This window comes from Salmo trutta, chromosome 19, assembly GCF_901001165.1.
Source record: "Salmo trutta chromosome 19, fSalTru1.1, whole genome shotgun sequence".
Classification (NCBI taxonomy): Eukaryota; Metazoa; Chordata; class Actinopteri; order Salmoniformes; family Salmonidae; genus Salmo; species Salmo trutta.
Genome location: NC_042975.1, coordinates 45,064,385 through 45,091,511, shown reverse-complemented (window position 1 = coordinate 45,091,511; position 27,127 = coordinate 45,064,385). Strand labels below are relative to the sequence as shown.

General features: G+C 43.3%; 1 protein-coding gene across 4 annotated transcripts in view; it reads right to left on the bottom strand.

The window, feature by feature from the left end:
* Positions 1 to 27,127, bottom strand: part of LOC115154723 (neuronal migration protein doublecortin) — a 96,269-nt gene that overhangs the window by 66,925 nt on the left and 2,217 nt on the right. For 3 of the 4 annotated variants that reach the window (XM_029701234.1, XM_029701236.1, XM_029701237.1), the window contains exon 1: positions 8,964 to 9,070. The exons of the other annotated variant lie outside the window; for it this stretch is intronic. The gene's annotated coding sequence lies outside the window, so the exon portion shown is untranslated. Of the gene's footprint in view, positions 1 to 8,963; positions 9,071 to 27,127 lie in introns of those variants that run through there. 4 annotated transcript variants of the gene reach the window in all.

Sequence of the window (27,127 nt, the reverse complement as noted above, 5' to 3'; positions counted from 1 at the left end):
TAACAGTGACATAGTATCAGTGATGTAGTATCTAACAATGACGTAGTATCTAACAGTGACGTAGTATCTAACAATGACGTAGTATCTAACAGTGACGTAGTATCTAACAGTGATGTAGTATCTAACAATGACGTAGTATCTAACAGTGACGTAGTATCTAACAGTGACGTAGTATCTAACAATGACGTAGTATCTAACAGTGACGTAGTATCTAACAATGATGTAGTATCTAACAATGACGTAGTATCTAACAGTGACGTAGTATCTAACAGTGACGTAGTATCTAACAGTGACGTAGTATCTAACAGTGACGTAGTATCTAACAGTGACGTAGTATCTAACAGTGACGTAGTATCTAACAGTGACGTAGTATCTAACAGTGACGTAGTATCTAACAGTGACGTAGTATCTAACAATGACAAAGTATCTAACAGTGACGTAGTATCTAACAATGACGTAGTATCTAACAATGACGTAGTATCTAACAATGACGTAGTATCTAACAATGACGTAGTATCTAACAATGACGTAGTATCTAACAATGACGTAGTATCTAACAGTGACGTAGTATCTAACAATGACGTAGTATCTAACAGTGACGTAGTATCTAACAGTGACGTAGTATCTAACAGTGACGTAGTATCTAACAGTGATGTAGTATCTAACAATGACGTAGTATCTAACAGTGACGTAGTATCTAACAATGACGTAGTATCTAACAATGACGTAGTATCTAACAGTGACGTAGTATCTAACAGTGACGTAGTATCTAACAGTGACGTAGTATCTAACAGTGACGTAGTATCTAACAGTGACGTAGTATCTAACAGTGACTTAGTATCTAACAGTGACGTAGTATCTAACAATGACGTAGTATCTAACAGTGACGTAGTATCTAACAGTGACGTAGTATCTAACAGTGACGTAGTATCTAACAGTGACGTAGTATCTAACAGTGATGTAGTATCTAACAATGACGTAGTATCTAACAGTGACGTAGTATCTAACAGTGACGTAGTATCTAACAGTGACGTAGTATCTAACAGTGATGTAGTATCTAACAGTGACGTAGTATCTAAAAAATGATTCACAACAATACAGCCATGGTGTCATGTTAATGTTTGTGACGTGCTTTTTTGGATTTTGCAAGTGTCGCATATCTTACAAGAAAAGTGTTTCACCTCATGGGTCTTTTTAAAGACAGATATGGCAGAAATAAGCCCGGGAGCATCCGAATTCGTGGATCATCCCAGTCGGAGATATGAGCAGGCAGACTGGGAAGGATATGTAGCTACTGTAGCATTCTCATCGCCCACCTCCACACCAAGGGCTCATGGACAAGAGAGACTAGAGCTGATCTGAACATTTGGAGCGTTAGTCACTGATGTAAAGTAGATGGTGTCCCAGTCTTCTCTGTGGTGCTGAGCACCATGTGCGAGGGTGTATTCACACTTTTCAATGGTTACTCATCCTCTACACCACAGGGTAAAGGTACAGGCGCCACTCACCCACAAGTTGCGTGACCCAATGTGCAACTGAAGCCTGTCTAAAAATTACTGCAAGAGAGAACAGTACTAAGGTCGGGGGTAAAAAAAAAAACGATTCAATTTCATTTTTCAGAGGTTTTTATTTTGGTTATTGGTAGATAGGATAACTAGTGTAAAGCCATGAGCAGGTCTCTTTCAGGGTCTCGCCTCTCTGTACAATCTGCAGTGCATATAAAGCATTCAGTTAGACGCTGCGAGGGGTAGAGAGCACAGCACGCCGTTCCAGAACTCTTCACTAACATCTGCTCTTTTTAAACGCAAACAGACCTTTTTATCCCCTCGGCAAAAAGACAGAAGAAAAGAAAGCATGGTGGGAGGAGCTAGCTGGCTGGCTGACTGACTGGCTGGCTGGCTGACTGACTGGCTGGCTGGCTAGCCATAGAAGTGTCTTGTGCTACCCAGTTCGGACTGGAACTTTGCAATAGGCAGTTTGAATAATGAGGAGATCAGCCACTGAATGGGCAGAGAGCACCCATTACTGTACCACTCTGAATGGGCAGAGACCACCCATTACTGTGCCACTCTGAATGGGCAGAGACCACCCATTACTGTGCCACTATGAATGGGCAGAGACCACCCATTACTGTGCCACTCTGAATGGGCAGAGACCACCCATTACTGTGCCACTCTGAATGGGCAGAGACCACCCATTACTGTGCCACTCTGAATGGGCAGAGACCACCCATTACTGTGCCACTCTGAATGGGCAGAGACCACCCATTACTGTGCCACTCTGAATGGGCAGAGACCACCCATTACTGTGCCACTCTGAATGGGCAGAGACCACCCATTACTGTGCCACTCTGAATGGGCAGAGACCACCCATTACTGTGCCACTATGAATGGGCAGAGACCACCCATTACTGTGCCACTATGAATGGGCAGAGACCACCCATTACTGTGCCACTCTGAATGGGCAGAGACCACCCATTACTGTGCCACTCTGAATGGGCAGAGACCACCCATTACTGTGCCACTCTGAATGGGCAGAGACCACCCATTACTGTGCCACTCTGAATGGGCAGAGACCACCCATTACTGTACCACTCTGAATGGGCAGAGACCACCCATTACTATACCACTCTGAATGGGCAGAGACCACCCATTACTGTGCCACTCTGAATGGGCACCCAGCAGCCACCCTCTCTGCCATGTTCACATCTCACCCCAGTCATGAGTCTCTCCTCCGTAGGAGGAATGAAGGCACCGGGAAGGTCATCGGTGCCACGCCCTACCCTGGAGCATGCTGGGAGTCCTGCCCTGCCCTGGTCAGACTGGCAGTCTGTCTGTTCGCTCCGACAAACCTTTCCATGGCGGGCATTCAGGAGTGGAACGAGCGTTTCAGTGAAACTAGCCGACTGCAGAGCAGACAAAGAAACACGTCAGAGTCGTTCTACTCCAGTGGGGCAGGTTGCGTCGAAACAGCGACACACAAAACCCCCTTTCTAATGAATCTCATTAGCCATCTCTGTGTGATCTAATCAAAATGAATAGAATTCCTCTGTAGGAGATGGAAAATGTGTGGTTATGATGACCACACAGTAGAGCTTTATGCTAGCTGCTGCATGACAGAACAAAGACTCTCTGCAATACTATAGCGGTATACACGTGGTCCAGCACAGACACAAACGCAAACGCAGACACAGACGAAAAAATACAAACACAGATACACACACAGACACAAACGCAGACACAAACACAGACACAAAACACAGACACAGCAGCCATACTGTACTGTACATGGCCTGTGAATGAGGTTAGCTGCAGCGGGATAAACCTCATCCACACCTGCCTAGAATGTGCTGATACCCAAGTCTGGGCTGTCTGGCTGTATTTGTATCAGGCTTACATCTTCTCTGTAAAGACGTGCAGCAGATAACAGGAAGTAATGGCTTCGTTTTTAGCAATGCAAGTTACCAGGTATGAGATTACTTTCTATTTCAACGTCTTCTATCAAAGTACAGAAACAATCAGGTAAAACAGCATCCCCACTCTAGGGACAATATGGGTGTCCTGGGATACACTGTGTTACCCAGCAGGCTATTGTGCTCTGTCTCGCTCCAGGCCTTGTCCTACACAACGCTGTGATGCAATTTCCTACATCTTCCAACCATCATCAATAGCCCCTCACACTCAGTTGCCCAAAATGGCCTCTTCTAAACAATGCTGATCGATAACCATTCGTCAATAATCCTATCCGCTGTCAGGCTCCTTGTTCACAAACAAAAGCATGTGTCAATATCGCCCCCCAGTCTGTGTCCCAGGATATGGGCCAGTAGGGTGTTGTGTTAAAGTGGGCAGGAGGTGTGGCGGCTACAGGAGGCAGGAGCAGGTGATGTGTGATAAACAGCAGTCATCTTTGACAGCCTGACCTCCTCCCCACAGCCCACTGAGCCCCGTCCACTGGAGCCCCCACAGAGACCACATCCCCTTCCTGGAGTGGACACAACAGAACAGATGCCAGAGGGAACAAGAAGCATAACAGCACCCTCTCTAGCCCCCCCCCCCCCCCCCCCACACCCCCACACCCCCTCGCATCTACTAACACCACATCCCCCTGCCTGGTGACTTCCCAGGAGAAGCCCTTTTCATGTGACCTTAACTCATCCCATCTAAAAACATATATATTGTTCCTGTTGTGAGCCCCCTGGGGCACTTCTATATCCTGTCGAGAATGAGATTTGTCTGCTAAATTCTTAATGCAGTATTAGTATAAGAACGAGGCTGGAGGTGCTGCTCTCTGGAGAAATGTAGCAGAAGCAGGCCTGTGTTTAAGAATAGGTTTAGAGGAGCACAATCCCAACTGATTCCCTGGTGACTAACTGACACCCTTCTGTCACTGCGGCCTGCTTCCCTCAGGTACAACGAACTCCACGAACAGATTCTTCAGACTACTGTTTGGGAACACGGATTGATATGTAGACGATCGACGATTCAGTAATTCATTGATACAGTCTTGGATGAAAAGCGTAACGACGTCCCATTCTGACGCAGCACCTCGGCGCACCATGTGGTGGAATCAACTTTTAAATAGCACATCCACCCTGTGTCCTAGTTATATTTAGCTGGACAATTATTGGATTTCTCGGGGGTTAGATCTGGGGTTGTCGGTTTGATTATCGGTGGGACTGAAATCCCCTATCTAAACAAAAACCTGCCACCTGGCAGTAGCAAAGTAGCAGTCCCTATTCACCATGCCCCTACCCGACCCACACAGACCCACACTGTGGGGAGGTGTATATCTGACCACTGGTCAGCCCAGGAGTTGGCACACGTTGTTATGTCAACACATTCAGTCCACCGTGGTCATTATTGTGTAGTCTAGAAGCTGCTCCCTGTGACTTCTAAAGCTCTGATCTGTGCCAGGGGGACGGACGGACGGACGGACAGACAGACAGACAGACTAGAGTCCAGGCCTGGGCCAGGAATTGAAGCAGATTTACCAATTAAAGGCCACTTCCTGCCAAATCCACACCTAGTGGCTGTGACCAGTGACCACACCTCGATGGGCTCAGACAAAGACAAAGACATGCAGGCAGCCTAACCCCTGAACATCTCCACACCTCTATCACCCAACTCTCTCCGCATACAATGCCCACACATGGCTCAGCTGCTGGGTAATGGCAACCCCATTTAGACTCCATGGTTTAACAGGGACATGTTAACCTGTATCTGTGTAAACAGTGATTGTGTGAGACTGGCAACGCCCCAATGGCAAAGGCCATGAAACTCACTGCTTTTAATGGTGAAATACTGATTGTGATTTATATGTCCTCCTCCCCTAATCCCTCAATAGCCCTGAAACACATATGTGCCCTTCATGGAGATAAACAGAGAGGACCACATTGTCCCCACCCAGGGATGTGGCTGGGACCACCCCTCCCCCGCCCACCCTCGACCTGCAGAGCCCGGAGTCTGATTGGGGTTTTATGACAGCCAGGCCCTGGGATGCATGGGATGGGGATTGGGGTGGGACCGAGGGAGGGACCAGAGTGGGATGGGTTATGGGCAGTGGTACTCCTCCTGACAGACAAGTGCTTGGCTCCCAGTCCAGCTGCTCCCATAATGGACAGAGAGGTAAAGCACTGACCTTCTCCTCATGATATCACTGGAGACAGCCCATTGTCTCACAGAGACACCCCCATCACTTTCACTACTACTACTACTACTACTGTGGTACTACTCTATCACTACTACTACTGATGTAGTACTACTATATCACTACTACTACTGATGTAGTGCTACTCTATCACTACTACTACTGATGTAGTACTACTATATCACTACTACTACTGATGTAGTGCTACTCTATCACTACTACTACTACTGTAGTACTACTCTATCACTACTACGGCTACCGTAGTACTACTCTATCACTACTACAACTGATGTAGTACTACTATATCACTACTACTACTGATGTAGTACTACTCTATCCCTACTACTACTACTGTAGTACTACTCTATTACTACTACGACTACCGTAGTACTACTCTATCACTACTACTACTGATGTAGTACTACTATATCACTACTACTACTGCTGTAGTACTACTCTATCACTACTACTACTGCTGTATAACTACTCTACCGCAATACTACTCTATCACTACTACTACTGTAGTACTACTCTATCACTACTACTACTACTACTACTATAGTACTACTCTATCACTACTACTACTGCTGTAGTACTACTATATCACTACTACTACTGTAGTAATACTATATCACTACTACTACTGCTGTAGTAATACTATATCACTACTACTACCGATGTAGTACCACTCTATCACTACTACTACTGATGCAGTACTACTCTATCAATACTACTACTGATGTAGTACTACTCTAGCACTACTACTACTACCATAGTACTACTCTATCACTACTACTACTGTAGAACTACTCTATCACTACTACTACTACTGTGTAACTACTCTATCACTACTACTACTACTACCGTAGTACTACTCTATCACTACTACTACTGTAGAACTACTCTATCACTACTCCTACTACTGTGTAACTACTCTATCACTACTACTACTACCGTAGTACTACTCTATCACTACTACTACTGTAGAATTACTCTATCACTACTACTACTGTAGAACTACTCTATCCCTACTACTACTGTAGAACTACTCTAGCACTACTACTACTGCTGTAGTACTACTCTATCACTACTACTACTACTACTGTAGTACTACTCTATCACTACTACTACTGTAGTACTACTCTATCACTACTACTACTACTGTAGTACTTCTCTATCACTACTACTACTGCTGTAGTACTACTCTATCACTACTACTACTGCTGTAGTACTACTCTATCACTACTACTACTGCTGTAGTACTACTATATCACTACTACTACTGCTGTAATAATTATATATCACTACTACTACTAATACTACTGTATTACTACTCTATCACTACTACTACTGCTGTAGTACTACTCTATCACTCCTACTACTACTGTAGTACTACTACTATATCACTACTTCTACTACTGTAGTACTACTCTATCACTACTACTACCGTAGTAATACTATACCACTACTACTACTGCTGTAGTAATACTATATCACTACTACTACTGCTGTAGTACTACTATATCACTACTACTACTACTACTGCTGTAGTACTACTCTATCACTACTACTACTATTGTAGAACTACTCTAGCACTACTACTACTGCTGTAGTACTACTCTATCACTACTACTACTACTACTGTAGTACTACTCTATCACTACTACTACTGTAGTACTACTCTATCACTACTACTACTACTGTAGTACTTCTCTATCACTACTACTACTGCTGTAGTACTACTCTATCACTACTACTACTGCTGTAGTACTACTCTATCACTACTACTACTGCTGTAGTACTACTATATCACTACTACTACTGCTGTAATAATTATATATCACTACTACTACTAATACTACTGTATTACTACTCTATCACTACTACTACTGCTGTAGTACTACTCTATCACTCCTACTACTACTGTAGTACTACTACTAAATCACTACTTCTACTACTGTAGTACTACTATATTACTACTACTACTACTGCTGTAGTACTACTATATCACTACTACTACTATTGTAGTACTACTCTATCACTATTACTACTGCTGTAGTAATACTATATCACTACTACTACTGCTGTAGTACTACTCTATCACTACTACTACTGCTGTAGTACTACTATATCACTACTACTACTGCTGTAGTACTACTCTATCACTACTACTACTATTGTAGTACTACTCTATCACTATTACTACTGTAGTAATACTATATCATTACTACTACTGCTGTAGTAATACTCTATCACAACTACTACTGCTGTAGTACTACTATATCACTACTACTACTGTGCTAGTACTATTATATCACTACTACTACTACTGTAGTACTACTCTATCACTACTACTACTGCTGTAGTACTACTCTATCACTACTACTACTGCTGTAGTAATACTATATCACTACTACTACTGCTGTAGTAATACTATATCACTACTACTACTACTGTAGTGCTACACTACACTACTACACTACTATTAGTAATACTGCATTCAAACATGAGCACACCAATATAATGTTTCAATACTAGTGTTATTACTATACTAATGACTCACCCCAGTGCATTCCCACCACCAGAGCAGAAATTACAGGAGTGGCCCCTAACTATTGAAATATTTAAATTGCCATCCACATAAGCTCCAGACCCCTACTCATAGGGCAACCCCAACAGTTAATGTCATTCAAGCCCTAAATATAAAAAATAAATTCATGTGTCAAAAAATATACGGGCTCTCACCAGGCTTACCTAACACAGGGCAGGGTGCACATTGAAGCAGATAGACAGCAAGGCTGTTATATTGTGTGATAGTGACATGTCTAACTGCACCACAGAGATGTGAGCCATTCCCACCACTACAGCCGCCCATAGAAAAAACCCCTGATCATTCTACCTGCCCGCCAGCGTCCTGTATCCTCATCACAGCTGATCTGTGTAACACTAAGCCAGTCTTAGCTGGTTTTAAGTCATATTCAAAAAAAGAAAAAAGTTTCTCTGTACTCCCTCTCTCATTAGTGTAACAACAAAACCCATCCGTTGAGCACATGATCTCAGAACAGTGCAGTGGTCGCAGTACCCTGCATACAGATGAGCTGTGTTAGTTGTGTACTAACGGGTACGCGCACACCTACAACCACCTGCTCAGCTAACTGCCTACATAGCTTCCAATTCGAACAATCCTCAGAAGTGTTCAATACTCAAAACAACAAATCAACACACCGTCCGAAACAGAAGTAAAATACCGAAATAATATGTTTTGCCATTTAATTACGTTTAACCCAAATATATAGTATCCCACTAACGGTACTCACCCGCGCTGGAGTGTATGGAGTGAAGTGGGTGGGTGTGGATGCTGCAGGAAAGCGGCACGAGCTCTTTTTGCCTTTGTCTGCCTCGCTCTAGTCCACGAGCTGTGCATACCTGACCGGCTGCACTGCTGGGTCCTAAAGCCGACCGCCGCGAAACCGCCCTAGCATGCCAATGGCACAGACCGGTATGTTAGGGTATTTCTCACAAAAGGATGACGTAAACCTTTTCAAAGCTGCAAAAGGTTTACTTTCGGACTATTACTGTGTCATGATTAATACTTGTTCTAATTCAGATATCCATGTAGGCTATAATGCTGCTTAATGAAATTATAAACACTAATCTGAAGAAAGAAACAATCTGCATAAGTCTGCTTCATTTGATCCCTGTGTTTTGAGAAAATCATGCCTCCATTTCATTCCTCTATTTTGCCACTTCTATTGTAAGGTGATGTAGTGTTGATAATCTCTTACAACAGATTGAACTGGGTGGGTGTTGCGCCTCTCTTCACACCATACATGTTACAGCATATTTCCAGAGGCAGAAACAGCAGGATAATAAATTGATACATTTGCAGTTGTGTGTGTGTGTGTGTGTGTGTGTGTGTGTGTGTGTGTGTGTGTGTGTTTGCGTGAGCTGGCTTCAGAAGGTCAAAGCCCATTATGTACACCACTGCCAGAGATAGAGGAGAGAGGATAGCTCTAAGAGCTGATGTCCTTCCAGATAAGAGACTATGACATGACAAAGCAGGACTGCAGTCACCCACCCTCTGTAAATGGGTTGCATCTGCCGTGTGTATCAGGTGGAAGTGGAGGTGTCTACGAGCACCTGTGTTTAGGTGTGTCTGCGGGTGTGTGTTTGTATTAACTTGTCATACAATCCTGCCTTGTGCGTAGTGAACTGAGACAAAGTCATCAGAGTGCATCTCTTTGAGACTAATCAGGACTGACGTTGTGATGCTGGGCCTCTATGGGGAGTATGGATAAAAGCCTAAACACCTCAATACATCTGTCCAATCTGCTTTCCTTCGGTGGAGTTTGTTTTTTTAGAAAAAACAGGCCCTTTAAATCAAATCTGTGTCTTGGCCCAGTCAACAACACACACTCCATCACCCTGTGCTGACAGGGTATCAAATAAACCCAGACACCTCTTTATAAGGCTCCTGTCACCATCAATAACAATACAGCTCTCCATCAGATGAATGATCCATTGGACTCTGTCCAAGTGAGTCCCTATAGAATTTGATCCAGCTGAATTTACAGGCTGTACATGGCTATGTAAGATGTATCATAAAATAAGAGTATGGTGTAATGTAGTATTGATGTTAGTGGCATCCTCCGACATGGCGGTGCAGGCATAAAGCGTAGACAAAGTGCGACCCGGTCTCGGAGTGTTCCGTATTATTCTTTACGTAAATCTGAGACAAGCCATTTAGTTTGATACGTTACGTATTGTATGGTATGTATTTCATTTGTAGATGTCTATTTCCCATTTTGTATGATATGTTACGAATTATAATTCATATTATATATCACAATTTGGAAAATGTATAAATAGGATTAAGTTTAGGAGTTAAGTTCAAGGGTTAAGGTTAGGGTTTGGGCTAGAGGAAGGGTTAGCTAAAATGGTTAGGGTTAGGGGAAGCGTTAGCTGAAAGGGTTAAGGTTAGGGTTTGGGCTAGAGGAAGGGTTAGGTAAAATGGTTAGGGTTAGGGGAAGCGTTAGCTGAAAGGGTTAAGGTTAGGGTTTGGGCTAGAGGAAGGGTTAGCTAAAAGGGTTAGGGTTAGGGGAAGCGTTAGCTGAAAGGGTTAAGGTTAGGGTTTGGGCTAGAGGAAGGGTTAGGTAAAATGGTTAGGGTTAGGGGAAGCGTTAGCTGAAAGGGTTAAGGTTAGAGTGAGGGGAAGCGTTGGCTAACATGCTAAGGAGTTGCAAAGTAGCAAGTAGCTGAAAAGTTGCTAAAATGCAAAAGTTTTCAGTGATGAGTTTCAAACTTGCAACCTAAATCTTTAGAACGCTAGTCCAGTGCACTTGATCCCTGCTTCTCCTATGACCCATCAACCGGCCAAAGTGTGTCAGGGAAGAAAAAATCACGACAGAGAAAAATGACAAAAAAAAGAACACAAAAACACCTACCCAGCCAGGTATGAAAACGGAAACAGTGGGTGGTGACTTCGGGGACCATGTGGACTGCTGGAGCAAAGTGAACGTTGACTTTCTCCATTTGTGAAACTATTTCAGTCGGATATGGGTTTCCAATATATTTCAAAGAAACTGCCACCAACAACCTTTTTCAGAAAATAGTTTCGAATTGATCCTGTAGTTCACAATAAGAAATGACCTGTGCCCATTTTCATACCACAGAAACCCCCAAGCTCTGCCTCTGTGACAAGAGAGAGCTATACTACAGTTTAATGTTTCATGCTCTCTGGTACAGTTGGTGCCCAGAACATGGGAAGGGTGGAGGGCCATTCTTTTGTATATTTTCATTTGTTTCTCTATCCATTGTGTTTCTTTGGTAGATACAGAGAATGGTTTGTATTTATATTCCATGGAGTTCAAAAGCCTGATAATAGAGCACCTAACTTCTTCTCTACATATGTTCATCCTATTTAACTCTGTGAAATGACATAACCACAGTTGGTTGTTTTAGAGGGATAATACAAGGATAAGACTGGTCGCCTTAGAAAGCTAACATGGTTGGTCCTTTCTAGAGGGTTCACTGTGGTTTTGACTGCCCCGCTCCCCTCAGGCGTAAAATACACTTTCGGACTCAGCTGTTGCTGCATTCTGGAGTCTCTCCTGTGCATGTCACACATAACTCTAATTCAGTCTGACCGCTGCCTCCTCAGCACCTCCCTCAGCTGTCTGAGAGGGGCTGCCTCCTGCCTGCAGACCGCCGGGCCACAGACAGGAGGGGCAGCGGGTACATTTGGTTGGGGGGACGGTCACAGGAAGAGGGGCAGATTTGGACATTAGCCACTCAATGGGGTGCTGTGTCACATAATGCTTCGGGGCAAACTGAACACGTGCTGTGCCACGTTCAAAAGCTGTTGTGGATTAGTCTTCTTTGGGCTTCACTTCAAAATCATTTTGACTAACTTGACCAACGCAGAAGACCTAAATCAGACTAAGCTGTATGTGTTTTCCTTTGACTCCTAACTTATTGTACACATACTATTTCAACGAGTCAATTAGCAATTTGTTCAAATGATGAACATATTCTTTACAGTGAACTAAATGTTATTTTGTCAGTAGGAAGAGTAAACACTTTGATAAACACCAAGTAGAAGGGAGCAGCTCTTCAGATGGAGGTACTGCTCCTGTGACAGGGGTGAGTGGGATATGACTGAGACTGAGAAACTCACAGCTGGTGTTTTTGGGAAACATGATAAAAAGGAGGAGGGCCTGCAATGGGGAGGGGCATGGTATCTTCGTGAGGGGGGCTGCTATGACGACGAATGAACGAGGATGTAAACAGACGATGGGTCATGGAGACAGATGTCCAACAGGCTGGCAGAAAGAGGCACTGCCCAGGCTGGTAAAGCTATAGGAGACAAGTGGACGAGGGGGGTCCTGGCTGCTTAGACCACATAGTGAATGTGAGACCCAGTAGGGTATTCCTTACATCAGGATCCACATATGCCCGCAGAAACTCACCCACTATTCTTCTGTAAGACAGGGGAAATGGTCGATACTAGACTATATCCAATAATATAGCTGTTGTGTCTCATCTTCCACTATGCTGTCAATGACACCATACACATGAAAATGTTTATTTTGCTTTCAGCTGTGATCAAATAAGGATCATATCCTGGAAATGGATTCCATAATTCAGTTTGTGCTAAATTTCATTTTATTACCCTGGTGGTGTGTGTTTCTAGAAAACCACCAGCTGCTTCCGTCTATTATGTCACAAAGAATCCGATCATACAAAAAGTTAATGATGCATATTATTACATACAGTACCAGCCAAAAGTTTGGACACACTTACTCATTATTTTCTACATTGTAGAATAATAGTGAAGACATCAAAAATATGAAAAAACACATATGGAATCATGTAGTAAGAAAACAAGTGTTAAACAAATCAAAATATGTTTTATATTTTAGATTCTTCAAAATGGCCATCCTTTGCCTGGATGACACTTTGCACACTCTTGGCATTTTCTCAACCAGCTTCATGAGGTAGTCACCTGGAATGCATTTCAATTTAAAGATGTGCGTTGTTAAAAACAATAAATGAAAAACAATAAATTAATCAAACGAAACGTGAAGCTACTGCAGTGCTCACAGGCACTTTCACATAAACAAGATCCCACAAACACAGGTGGGAAAAATAACTACTTAAATATGATCCCCAATTAGAGACAACGATTACCAGCTGCCTCTAATTGGGAATCATACAAAACACCAACATAGAAAAAGAAACTAGGACACAACATAGAAATAAACAACATAGAACACCCCCAGTCACGCCCTGACCTACTATACCACAGAGAACCAAGGGCTCTCTATGGTCTGGGCGTGACAATATCCACATAATTTTCCTCCCTCATGAAGCCATCTATTTTGTGAAGTGCACCAGTCCCTCCTGCAGCAAAGCACCCCCACAACATGATGCTGCCACCCCCGTGCTTCACGGTTGGGATGGTGTTCTTCGGCTTGCAAGCGTCCCCCTTTTTCCTCCAAACATAACGATGGTCATTATGGCCAAACAGTTCTATTTTTGTTTCATCAGACCAGAGGACAATTCTCCAAAAAGTACTATCTTCGTCCCCATGTGCAGTTGCAAATCGTAGTCTGGCTTTTTTATGGCGGTTTTGGAACAGTGGCTTCTTCCTTGCTGAGCAGCCTTTCAGGTTATGTCGATATAGGACTTGTTTTACTGTGGATATAGATGCTTTTGTACCTGTTTCCTCCAGCATCTTCACAAGGTCCTTTGCTGTTATTCTGGGATTGATTTGCACTTTTCGCACCAAAGTTTGTTCCTTTCTAGGATACAGAACGCTTTCCTTCCTGAGCGGTATGACAGCTGCGTGGTCCCATGGTGTTTATACATGCGTACTTTGTTTGTACAGATGAAAGTGGTACCTTCAGGCGTTTGGAAATTGCTCCCAAGGACGAACCAGACTTGTGGAGGTCTACAATTTTTTTTCTCAGGTCTTGGCTGATTTCTTTTGATTTTCCCATTATGTCAAGCAAAGAGGCACTTAGTTTGAAGGTAGGCCTTGAAATGCATCCACAGGTACACCTCCAATTGATTCAAATGATGAAGCTTCTAAAGCCATGACATCATTTTCTGGAATTTTCCAAGCTGTTTAAAGGCACAGTCAACTTAGTGTATGTAAACTTCTGACCCAATGGAATTGTGATACAGTGAATTGTAAGTGAAATAATCTGTCTGTAAACATATGTTGGAAAAATTACTAGTGTCATGTACAAAGTTGATGTCCTAACCGACTTGCCAAGACTATAGTTTGTTAACAAGACATTTGTGGAGTGGTTGAAAACGAGTTTTAATGACTCCAACATAAGTGTATGTAAACTTCTGACTTCAACTGTAGACCTATTTGGTAAAAGACAAAGTCCATATTATGGCAAGAACAGCTCAAATAAGCAAAGAAAAACGATGGTCCATCATCACTCGATACGGAAAATGTAAAGAACTTTGAAGGTTTCTTCCAGTGCAGTTGCAAAAACCATCAAGCGCTATGATGAAACTGGCTCTCATAAGGACCACCACAGGAAAGGAAGACCCAGAGTTACCTCTGCTGTAGAGGATAAGTTCATTAGAGGTACCAGCCTCAGAAATTGCAGCCCAAATAAATGCTTCACAGAGTTCAAGTAACAGACACATCTCAACATCAACTGTTCAGAGGAGACTGTGGGAATCAGGCCTTCATGGTCGAATTGCTGCAAAGAAACCACTACTAAAGGACACCAATAAGAAGAAGAGACTTGCTTGGGCCAAGAAACACGAGCAACGGACATTAGACCGGTGGAAATCTGTGCTTCAGTCTGATGAGTCCAAATTTTTGGTTCCAACCGGCGTGTCATTGTGAGACGCAGAGTAGATGAACGGATGATCTCCGCATGGGTGGTTCCCACCGTGAAGCATGGAGGAGGAGGTGTGATGGTGTGGGGGTGCTTTGCTGGTAACACTGTCTGTGATTTATTTAGAATTCAAGGCACACTTAATCAGCATGGCTACCACAGCATTTTGCAGCGATACGCCATCCCATCTGGTTGGCGCATAGTGGAACCATCATTTGATTTTCAACATGACAATGACCCAACACACCTCCAGGGCTATTTCACCAAGAAGGAGAGTGATGGAATGCTGCATCAGATGACCTGGCATCCACAATCACCCGACCTCAACCCAATTGAGATGGTTTGGGATAAGTTGGTCCGCAGAGTGAAGGAAAAGCAGCCAACAAGTGCTCAGCATATGTGGGAACTCCTTCAAGACTGTTGGAAAAGCATTCCAGGTGAAGTTGGTTGAGAGAATGCCAAGAGTGTGCAAAGGCAAAGGGTGGCTACTTTGAAGAATATAAAATGTAAAACATATTTCGATTTTTTTCACACTTTTTTGTTTGCTACATGATTCCATGTGTTATTCCATAGTTTTCATGTCTTCACTATTATTCTACAATGTAGAAAATAGCAAAAATAAATCAAACCCCTTGAATGAGTAGGGGTGTCCAAACTTTTGACTGGTACTGTATATACAGAACATATTTATTTTCATAAATGCTAAGTGATGTAAATTTCAGCTGTGTTGTATTTAAATGTTGGTTAGACGGCTGCGTTTTGAGATAGCTTAGATATGGTCTCTGATCACTCCTCTTTCACAGAGGGTTTGGAATGAGTGCCTGCATGTGTATCGGGCTGATATGATCATGGTCCCCAGGCTGGAACAGTGTAAAGTCTGACAGTCAGTCCGTTAACCATGGACATTTTAATAGAATTACCCATCATTCACCACAGCTTTCAGTCCGAATACGCTGATAATGAATCTCATCATGATAAAAGTCATCAGCAAGATCGCTTTGACGTGACTTTTATGGATGTCGATTAAGGCAGCCCCCCGCACCTCTATGATTCAGAGGGGTTGGGTTAAATGCGGAAGACACATTTCAGTTGAATCCATTCAGTTGTACAACTGAGTAGGTATCCTCCTTTCCTTTTCCCTTAATTGATTATATTTCAGCATCTCATTCATACTTTATGTTAAAGACATGCTCCGGAACTTTGGCGACTACTAAGGGTTTTTTAATTCTCCCGCTTTGGGCTGGATGTGTCAATGTTCATACATGCATAATCTCTGAGCAGAATTACTGTCTTACCTCACTTAGCCACAAAATCCCTAGTTTGAAAGTGGCTGTTTCTCTGGAAGCTGTACATGCGCCATTTTCCCTACATTTTCCCTCGCGTGGGCGAGAGAGCAATGACTTGGTGCACATATTTGCACGTATGTGACGTAGTACGCAATTTACGGGGGCCACTTTTGGCTCGGGAGAGCTACTTTCACAACTGCTGGCTAAAAAGTATACAAATGTACCGGAGAATCTATTTAAATTCATTGTGGATCGAGTGGATGAGCTAATGTGACTCTGGGAAACTGATTAGTGCTTTTTATCGCAGCGGCAGTCTGAATGGATCAATCAGTCTGTCTCTTCCTGTTCTGCCCAGCTCAGTCAGCACTCTGCTGGAGCACTCAGTGACATCATCAGTAAGAGGCTGACCAGCAGGACACATGACAGGGCATTATCACACCAACCCGACCTGCAGCCCTGAATCAAACAGACAGGCAAGTAAGTCAAAAGGGTTAGAGGGTCCAAGGGGGTTGAAGTTTGTTGCCACGGAGAAAGGAAGACAGGCTGGAAAGGGAGAATTTGGTAATGATGACCGTTTCACTAGGTTGACGACCCCTCCATCAAACTGTGTGTCTAATGTGACCCCGTTTATGCTCTGACAAGCCATAATCGGGTTTACATCCAGAGGCCCAGGGTTAGGTTATGAGCTCAGTCACACACACTGCCAGGACATCATGGTGAACACTAGAGGACTAGAAGATAATGTCATGTGTGTGTGTGTGGAAGTATCTCTCCCTCAAAGATACTTATCATCACATCACATCTGGCGAATCACAGCTGCTCCACGCTCTGTGTATGTGTGTGTGTGTGTGTGTGTGTGTGATATCACAGCTTCGTAAGGTGATAGACAGTCATTGCCTGTGCAGTCAGTGTGGCGGAGTGCTTTGTCTCTCCCACTGCCAGTTGAGACTGAGGCAGACGTACAGCCAGACTCGAGCCTGGTATGACCCCTCTAACTGAATGCAGGAGAGAAAGCGTTAGAGTGGGGTCATGGCGGGTTCAGTCTGCCTCCCGCTACGAAAAACTGCTGCCCTCCTTCTCCCTGTGCCTTTGCATGACCCCCCTCCATCTCCTGGTTATTGTATCAAACATCCCATCAATGGGCAACTTGAAAAAACAAGCACTCCAGAAATCCTATATAAAGCAAGCCCTCCTTTCATTCATTTAGTTTCATGTATGTTTAAATGTTTGTTCTCACTCAGTAGTGCTGAAGACTCTCAGAACCTCACCTGTGTGCTCCACTTCTCTTTATCTGGCTGAAGACAAGACTGAGCTCCTGGTTGTACATGCTCTTTAGTGTGGTTCTACTGCAACTCGCCATTGCTGTTGTAGACCGAGCCGTTCTGCCGTTCCTAAACTGGGGTCTTTTTTATGCTTGTTACACTGTATGAAAACAAAGATGGCGTGTCTAACAGTGAAAGCGGAGAGTGTTATAGAGACCGTGCAGGCATGCGGGCTCGGAACATTGTCGTCATATTTATCGTATGGCATGGATTCAATTAAATTGGAGGTTATTGGATGGGTGGGTATGGAGGAAGTGGTAGCATGGGAGTGGCGATCTAAAGAAAAAGACATGACCTGGATTTCCTTTATCCGCTCTCCCATCACTATGGTTACCACAGCCAGTTACCTTTTGTGCAGAGTAACAAGTAGCCTTGTCTCCTTAGCCAATGTTCTAATGAGGTGGTTTGGAGAGGGATGACAGCACACGCTGCATGCTCACAGAGGAGGGGACGGCCATCAAAAGGGAATGGGCTTCGGGGTGTGGGACAGCCTCAGACTGTAACCCCCTGCTGGCAGTTTGGCAGTACCACACAGTCAGACAGCGGTGGCATTAGTTCGTTTGTAGCACTTATTTATGCAGTGACTCACTGAAAGACCCTAATTTAAACACTGTTTAGAAGAACGGTTTAGGGAGGCGGGGGCTTTAGATTTTTTGTTGTTGAATAATATAGGTAAATAAAGAGAATAAAAGCAAAGCTCCCGCATACTTAAATTAGGTGAAGAAAGTCTTTGTTTTGCAGCTGCATTTCCCCACTTAGTATTTGATCTCAGCCCAATACTGGATGTGATTATAAAGCCCTCAGGTCAACCATGCTACTTTGATGTCCAACGTGAACACTTTCCTAATATCCCCCCCAAAAAACTGAACAGGGAATATCAAAGCATATCTTATTTTGTGTTCCAGACAAGAGGACAGCGAGAGTTCAATCCCTCGTTGACCACTACACTGCTAGAAATACCAACCAAAAGAAACCTGGATCTAGCCTGGGTACCAGTCTGTTTGTGCTGACATTCCACTCCTTACCACTCCGTGTCATGCCAAACATATGACATGGGGTACAAGGAGTGGAATGTTAGCACAAAACAGGTTTGTATTTCAGGCTAACCTGGATCATATTAGATCCACAACTATTGGTACAAAAGAATCTACAACTGTGGGATTGTGTGTGCAGAAGGTAGCTGGAGCAAACACAACGGAGCGTCTCCTTGACATGAGAGGCCAGACAAAAGAGTCAAAACAGTACCCAGTTATTACGGTGACACAGGGTTGGCACCCTATTGTTAGACTGTGCCCATGTGCCTCCCTAATCTTAACTTTCCATGGAAACATTTCGGGAAGATGGGGTTATGCTGGGTTCATCAGACATATTATGTTTTACAATCTGTTAACATCTTATATTCTAAACTTGTTTTAATGAACCCTAAAAGATACGATCTGTGATTTAAACCGTGAATAGCCATTAGATGACCCAGTTGAGGGATTGCACAACAAATGAAACCCTCAGTAACTCAGCAGGCGACGACTGGTTTAGCTGAATGGAAATAGTGTATTCATACTGAGTGCACAAAAAGGAACTGGCGGAGCATAAAGGCTTTGCCACAGAATAATCTATATTGTGTGGATAGTGAATAGTCACGTTGTCATTTCTCTTTGATGAACAGCTGTGCCCTAAAGGTATCAGAGAAGACAAGAAACTAAACACAAAACACAGGACATCGGACAAAAAGCATCCCAGGTGAGTTCAAACTGACCTCGGATCAAACAGGTGAGGACTAAGGACTCCACCCAGCCACGCCTTGCCTCTGACCAGACCTACCACACAATGAAATGGTTTCACATGAAGGGGAAGAGCAAAGATTGACAGATATACCTTTTAAAGATCCTCAGGGCATGGCTAGTTGTAACTGAGGGTAAAAAGAGAAGGGCAGATATTGTGTAGGGAGTAGGGACATATCCCTCTCAACCAGTGATCGCAATCCCAGAAAGACCAAAGGAAGAGACCTTTACCACTATTTGTCTCATCTTGACATCTTTAAAGCAAAGTTATCCATCATACTTGAGGATCAATAGCAGTAGCCCAATAGAACTGCTTATTTGTTTTACCCCAGACAAGATTTCTACTGGTGGGAATTCAGCAGATGATCACAAGGGCCAGAAAACAATTGTGATGTCATAAACGTGAGACCAAAGTGCCATCTTGTGGACAATCGAAAAATGCACATTGAGCTCGTCTTTTTTTCATTACGGGTTACTGCCGTAAGGAGAGAAGTCCAAACGTGATCCGTTTAATCTGATCCACTTCCAGATATAATATTAAGTGCAACATCATTATGCTATTGCCCTTCCTTTCACGGGGATTGTATTCAGTGATTACATGTTTGGTTCATTGCCATATCTTCGCATCTACTGAACAAAAATCGTGTGGCAGAAATTGGGTAGCTGTGGGCGAAGGAGTTGATGTATTGCATAAATCCCTGAGACAATCTATAAATGTCTGCATCTTTTGACCCTTATTGGTAAATCTTCAGCTAAGGTGAGGCTATTATAGCTAGAGCCTGTCAGAGAAGCTGTGTGAGTTCCTCCTGGAGTGTGGGTTCATAACCACACTCCACATCAGCCTCAGGGCAGGAGGAGGACTGAAAACCGACTAGCACAGCTGGCTGGATTAAACTGAACATATGTCTCCAGGGTGTAGGATCCTATCTATCCATCCAACTGAAGAAGAAAAAAAAAAAAACATAGAACTGCTAACAGCTTTCATTACAGCCACATAATGAGCGAGTGGTGTAGCCTAATGCGCAGGTAAAATCTTTGACGACTAAAAAGCATTGCTACACTGACCTAAAGCCCTGCTGCTATTTATATGGGCATGACTTTCACAGCATAACTGGCAAGGCAAGCTCCCTGAGAATACCTGACAGCAGCCATCGTTTATTCGCTTATTCTGAGGCCACGGGTGACAAATGAGCTCAGGATGGCTAGTCACTCAGGCTCCCTGGGTTTTAATTCTCCTCTATTTTATTCATCTGGAAAAGATGTGCCATATCCTAACGGTCCTCAGATTTTCCCACTACCTGCTCTGGCACCAGGTGATGACGTCAGCATCTCTCCAGGGCAAGAAAGCAGGGCAAGCAATTACGGGGAGAAAGAAGAGAAAACACAGCAGCAAATAAAGCCATCGGATTCAACTGGGGTGGCTGGCTGTGAAGATAGACTGTTCCTCCGTCACCCCTGAACAAACACAGCGAGTCTCTACGTGGATAATCTGACAGAACAAACACAGTGAGTCTCTACGTGGATAATCTGACAGAACAAACACAGTGAGTCTCTACGTGGATAATCTGACAGAACAAACACAGTGAGTCTCTACGTGGATAATCTGACAGAACAAACACAGTGAGTCTCTACGTGGATAATCTGACAGAACAAACACAGTGAGTCTCTACGTGGATAATCTGACAGAACAAACACAGCGACTCTCTACGTGGATAATCTGACAGAACAAACACAGTGAGTCTCTACGTGGATAATCTGACAGAACAAACACAGTGAGTCTCTACGTGGATAATCTGACAGAACAAACACAGTGAGTCTCTACGTGGATAATCTGACAGAACAAACACAGTGAGTCTCTACGTGGATAATCTGACAGAACAAACACAGTGAGTCTCTACGTGGATAATCTGACAGAACAAACACAGTGAGTCTCTACGTGGATAATCTGACAGAACAAACACAGTGAGTCTCTACGTGGATAATCTGACAGAACAAACACAGTGAGTCTCTATGTGGATAATCTGACAGAACAAACACAGCGAGTCTCTACGTGGATAATCTGACAGAACAAACACGAGTCTCTACGTGGTTAATCTGACAGAACAAACACAGTGATTCTCTACGTGGATAATCTGACAGAACAAACACAGCGACTCTCTACGTGGATAATCTGACAGATCAAACACAGTGAGTCTCTACGTGGATAATCTGACAGAACAAACACAGCGACTCTCTACGTGGATAATCTGACAGAACAAACACAGTGAGTCTCTACGTGGATAATCTGACAGAACAAACACAGTGAGTCTCTACGTGGATAATCTGACAGAACAAACACAGTGAGTCTCTATGTGGATAATCTGACAGAACAAACACAGTGAGTCTCTACGTGGATAATCTGATGGAGAGGCTACGGTACAACATGGCTCATGTCACCAAAGCCCCATCTACTAACCACCACTGCGACCTGTACACTCTCGTTGGCTGGCCCTCGCTTCATACTCGTCGCCAAACCCACTGGCTCCAGGTCATCTACAAGACCCTGCTAGGTAAAGTCCCCCCTTATCTCAGCTCACTGGTCACCGTAGCAGCACCCACCTGTAGCACGCGCTCCAGCAGGTATATCTCTCTAGTCACCCCCAAGGCCAATTCCTACTTTGGCCGTCTCTCCTTCCAGTTCTCTGCTGCCAATGACTGGAACGAACTACAAAAATCTCTGAAACTGGAAACACTTATCTCCCTCACTACCTTTAAGCACCAACTGTCAGAGCAGCTCACAGATCACTGCACCTGTACATAGCCCATCTATAATTTAGCCCAAACCACTACCTCTTCCCCAACTGTATTTATTTATTTTGCTCCTTTGTACTCCATTATTTCTATTCTACTTTGCACTTTCTTCCACTACAAATCTACCATTTTAGTGTTTTACTTGCTATATTGTATTTACTTTGCCACCATGGCCTTTTTTGCCTCCCTTATCTCACCTCATTTGCTCACATTGTATATAGACTTATTTTTCTACTGTATTATTGACTGTATGTTTGTTTTACTCCGTGTACACACTCTGTGTTGTTGTATGTGTCGAACTGCTTTGCTTTATCTTGGCCAGGTCGCAATTGTAAATGAGAACTTGTTCTCAACTTGCCTACCTGGTTAAATAAAGGTGAAATAAATAAAAAATAAAATGAGCAGCAGCTGTCGTCAGGCAGAAAACACATTGTATCAAATTAAGAAAGACATATACTGCAGATCATTTAATCAAAGTCAACAATGTCACTCACAGGAGAGAATTGAGAGATGCGAAGCAAAAGTAGGAAAGCCATAGGCCTACCAACAAAGTGAAATCAGGTCGGTAAGGGGCAAATGGTGGTCAGAGAAAGACAAATAGAATGCACACATGGGTAAAGGAAGCAGAATAATCTGCATGCACAAAAGGAATAGACAGCATAATCCTACACAGAGATTGAGTGAGACACATACAGTACATTCAAGGCACATACATTGTGTAAAAGAATCTTAGTAAAATCCAGGCTGAATTGTAAGTCAAATGTCATAGAAATATATGGTATTTTTGTTCTTAATTACATCCTGTTATGGTAACATAGATGAGCCAACACCTCAGACAGACAGATCGCTAACAGTGTTCTAGCCTGCCTTGAGTCTGATCCTTAGTGATCATATTGGCAGGTAGTCTAGCTGTTAAGTGTTGGGACAGTAACCGAAAGGTCACTGGTTCGTATCCCTGAGCTGACTAGGTGACAAAATATGCTGCTGTGCAGTTGAGCAAGGCACTTAACCCTACTTTCGCCTGTAAGTCACTCTAGATGAGAGTGTCTGCTAAATGACTCCAATGTAAATCAGGCAGGCTGTCATGTCAGGCCCTTCACTGTGGTGGCTCCTGTTATGCAGGAGATCCTACAGGTGGGGGGTGGGGACTATGAGGTAGAGTGAGGGCTCTCAACACAAGAGGGTAACCAACCAAGAACTCGTTCTCTGCCTCAATTAGCTTTCATGTACTCAAGAGCACTGAGGCTGGGTCCATTATCTTCCCACCACAGCTCAGGCACCAGACTGATCTGCAAGTAGCCTAATACAGGAATATTTTAATGTTAATCTCCTGCCGGAGCTTTAATTTAGCATTTCATTAAAACATGATAAGAGAAAGTGCACTTGAAAAAGCAAAAACGCCTCAGCAAGTTAACCCTGTAGGCTACACAATAAATAATCCATAAAAGCTCTCCTAACTGATTCACTGTGCTGTGTGAAATAATGGCTCTGTGATAGCAATATATATATAAGCAACACTACTGGAGGATCCACATCCGCAGGTCTTAAATGTTAGATGTGGAGATAGTATATGCCAAAATAGTCAAAAGTAATATCAAGGTCGTAACTATGGCACTATTTTCTGATAATTGTTCAGCACTGCCACTGCTTCAATGATCCAGAATTTGCTGACAATTCTGTTTAGCTGGCACTTGAAAGTAGGTTGCATCCTATTACTGAGAAAGGTGAGAGGAACTTTACAATATCATCTGTTTATTTAAACAGTACCCCAGCTATAACAAGACAGGTACCCAGAACATAACATAACGTTTTCATTTGGTTTATGAGATCACAAGATAGACGAATATTTTCCAAACAATGTTCGAACGTTTTTTGTCAAGAATGATGTTGTTCTTTTCAGGAACATGTCTCTGGAGGTCTGAAATTAGCATAAGTGCCAAAGAAAATGCTTAAATTTAAAAGTGTTTTACAAGTGTAAACATTTATAGCATATAAATCACAAAACAATTAGACTCATTTGAAAGGCAGCACGACACATCCGAGTGGGCGCCTGCGATGGTCCGAATGATGATGCTACACCGTGGCCAGTTCAACTTGATCTGGAAACATCTCCGTATGACCAGCGTTCTCCATATCCGTGGGCAATGGAGCAATTTTGTGTTTGATTCGGTAAAGCATCACGATCAACATGGCAAACAAAAATAACAGCAAACATACAAAAAGTCCAAGGTACGTCGACAAACTTGGTAGCCTTGGGTCTTGACGTCCTATTTCCGCGACAGTTGTTGTCCAGATGTGCTCGTCGCTGGAGTTTATTAACATTTTGGAAAATCCATCAGGGCTTGGAGTAAGAAAGTTCCTCCAGATTATTTGGCCATTCATCATGGTGAATATTACACTGCTGTCATCAAGCTGTAGACTCCGGGTTTCATGTGAACAAATGGTTATGTCCAGTCGCGCAATGCCCAATGTATGTCCCAATTACATTTGAATGTACAATTATCCACATAATTCAAACGGTTTGGCGAGTACAGCCCGTTGGCCAGTCCGAGGTCAGGTTTCGAGGATACACCGTAGTACTTTATTGGTTTTGAGGTGTGTGTAATAACGACGCGGGCGCGCGGTTTTCTGTCACGCCTGAGTGCGCTCTTCGCGTTTTCTTTATTTGGACGATCGGTACGTCACTCGATCAGAGCAAATGTATGACACAAATGTTACCAAAAGTCCCCGCTTTATTTGAAGGGATTTAACATTGACTTCTAATACGTTCTAAAGGTGAAAATAGAGACATCTATTTTCTAGTTATTTTGCGCACTGTCGTGACAGCGTTTTTTGTTGCCTCCTCCGGCGACATTTAAACAATTCATGAACGGGGTCTTGTGTGAAGAATTGAAGCCGTGACCTTGCATTCTGTTAAAAACAATACCTCTTTCATATAGACTCGGAGTTCTCATACAATACCCTGAACGTCGAAACAATGACAGAAGGCATTGGTTTTGGGAGCATAAGGATTTTAATGTATTAAATTGTTTCCATCCATATGGTTTTCTTCTTCATATGAGATTCCAATCATGTTTCATGCGCAGTGTCCTATCTATGCTGCTACTATGTTCTTTATTTTACTCTTATTATTATCTATCCGGATGCCTTCATATACATACAGTATCTACCTCAAGTATCTTATACCTCTGCACATTGATCTGGTACTGGTACTTCCTGTATATAGCTCCACATTGATCTGGTACTGGTACTTCCTGTATATAGCTCCACATTGATCTGGTACTGGTACTTCCTGTATATAGCTCCACATTGATCTGGTACTGGTACTTCCTGTATATAGCTCCACATTGATCTGGTACTGGTACTCCCTGTATATAGCTCCACATTGATCTGGTACTGGTACTTCCTGTATATAGCTCCACATTGATCTGGTACTGGTACTTCCTGTATATAGCTCCACATTGATCTGGTACTGGTACTTCCTGTATATAGCTCCACATTGATCTGGTACTGGTACTTCCTGTATATAGCTCCACATTGATCTGGTACTGGTACTTCCGGTATATAGCTCCACATTGATCTGGTACTGATACTCCCTGTATATAGCTCCACACTGATCTGGTACTGGTACTTCCTGTATATAGCTCCACATTGATCTGGTACTGGTACTTCCTGTATATAGCTCCACATTGATCTGGTACTTCCTGTATATAGCGCCACATTGATCTGGTACTGGTACTTCCTGTATATAGCTCCACATTGATCTGGTACTGGTACTCCCCGTATATAGCTCCACATTGATCTGGTACTGGTACTTCCTGTATATAGCTCCACATTGATCTGGTACTGGTACTTCCTGTATATAGCTCCACATTGATCTGGTACTGGTACTTCCTGTATATAGCTCCACATTGATCTGGTACTGGTACTCCCCGTATATAGCTCCATTCGTGTGTATTTTATATTATTCCTCATGTGTTAGTTACTATTTTATTTGTAATATTATTTCAACTCTGCATTGATGGGAAAGGTTCATAAACAAGCATACCAGTTGTATTTGGCTCATGTGATTAATAAAATAACGTTTGATTTGATTTTAATTTGATCCTCTGATGGTGGTTATGGTGATAGGGTTTGTCTGTCTGTGTGTGTGTGTGTGTGTGTGTGTGTGTGTGTGTGTGTGTGTGTGTGTGTGTGTGTGTGTGTGTGTGTGTGTGTGAGATGGTTTGGGATGAGTTGGACCGTAAAGTGCAGGAAAAGCATCCAACAAGTGCTCAGCATATGTGGGAACTCCTTCAAGACTGTTGTAAAAGCATTCCAGGTGAAGCTGGTTGAGAAAATGCCAGGAGTGTGCAAAGCTTCCATTCAGCCACAAGAGGATTAGTGAGGTTGGGCACTGATTTTGGCGATTAGGTCTGGCTCGCAGTTGGCGTTCCAATTCATCCCAAAAGTATTGGATGGGGTTGAGATCAGGGCTCTGTGCAGGCCAGTCAAGTTTTTCCACAAAGTTGGAAGCACAGAATTGTCTAGAATGTCATTATATGCTGTAGCGTTAAGATTTCCCTTCAGTAGATCTAAGGGGCCTAGCCCGAACCATGAAAAACAGCCCCAGACCATTATTCCTCCTCCACCTAATGTAACAGTTGGTACTATGCATTGGGGCAGGTAGCGTTCTCCTGGCATCCGCCAAACCCAGATTCGTCCGTCGGACTGCCAGATGGTGAAGCGTGATTCATCACTCCACAGAACGCGTTTCCACTCCAACAGATTCCAATTGTGGTCAGCTTTACATCACTCCAGCCGATGCTTGACATTGTGCATGGTGATTTTAGGCTTGTGTGCTGCCACTTCACGGCTGAGCCGTTGCTGCTCCTAGACGTTTCCACTTCACAATAACCGCATTTACAGTTGACCGGGGCAGCTCTAGCAGGGCAGAAATT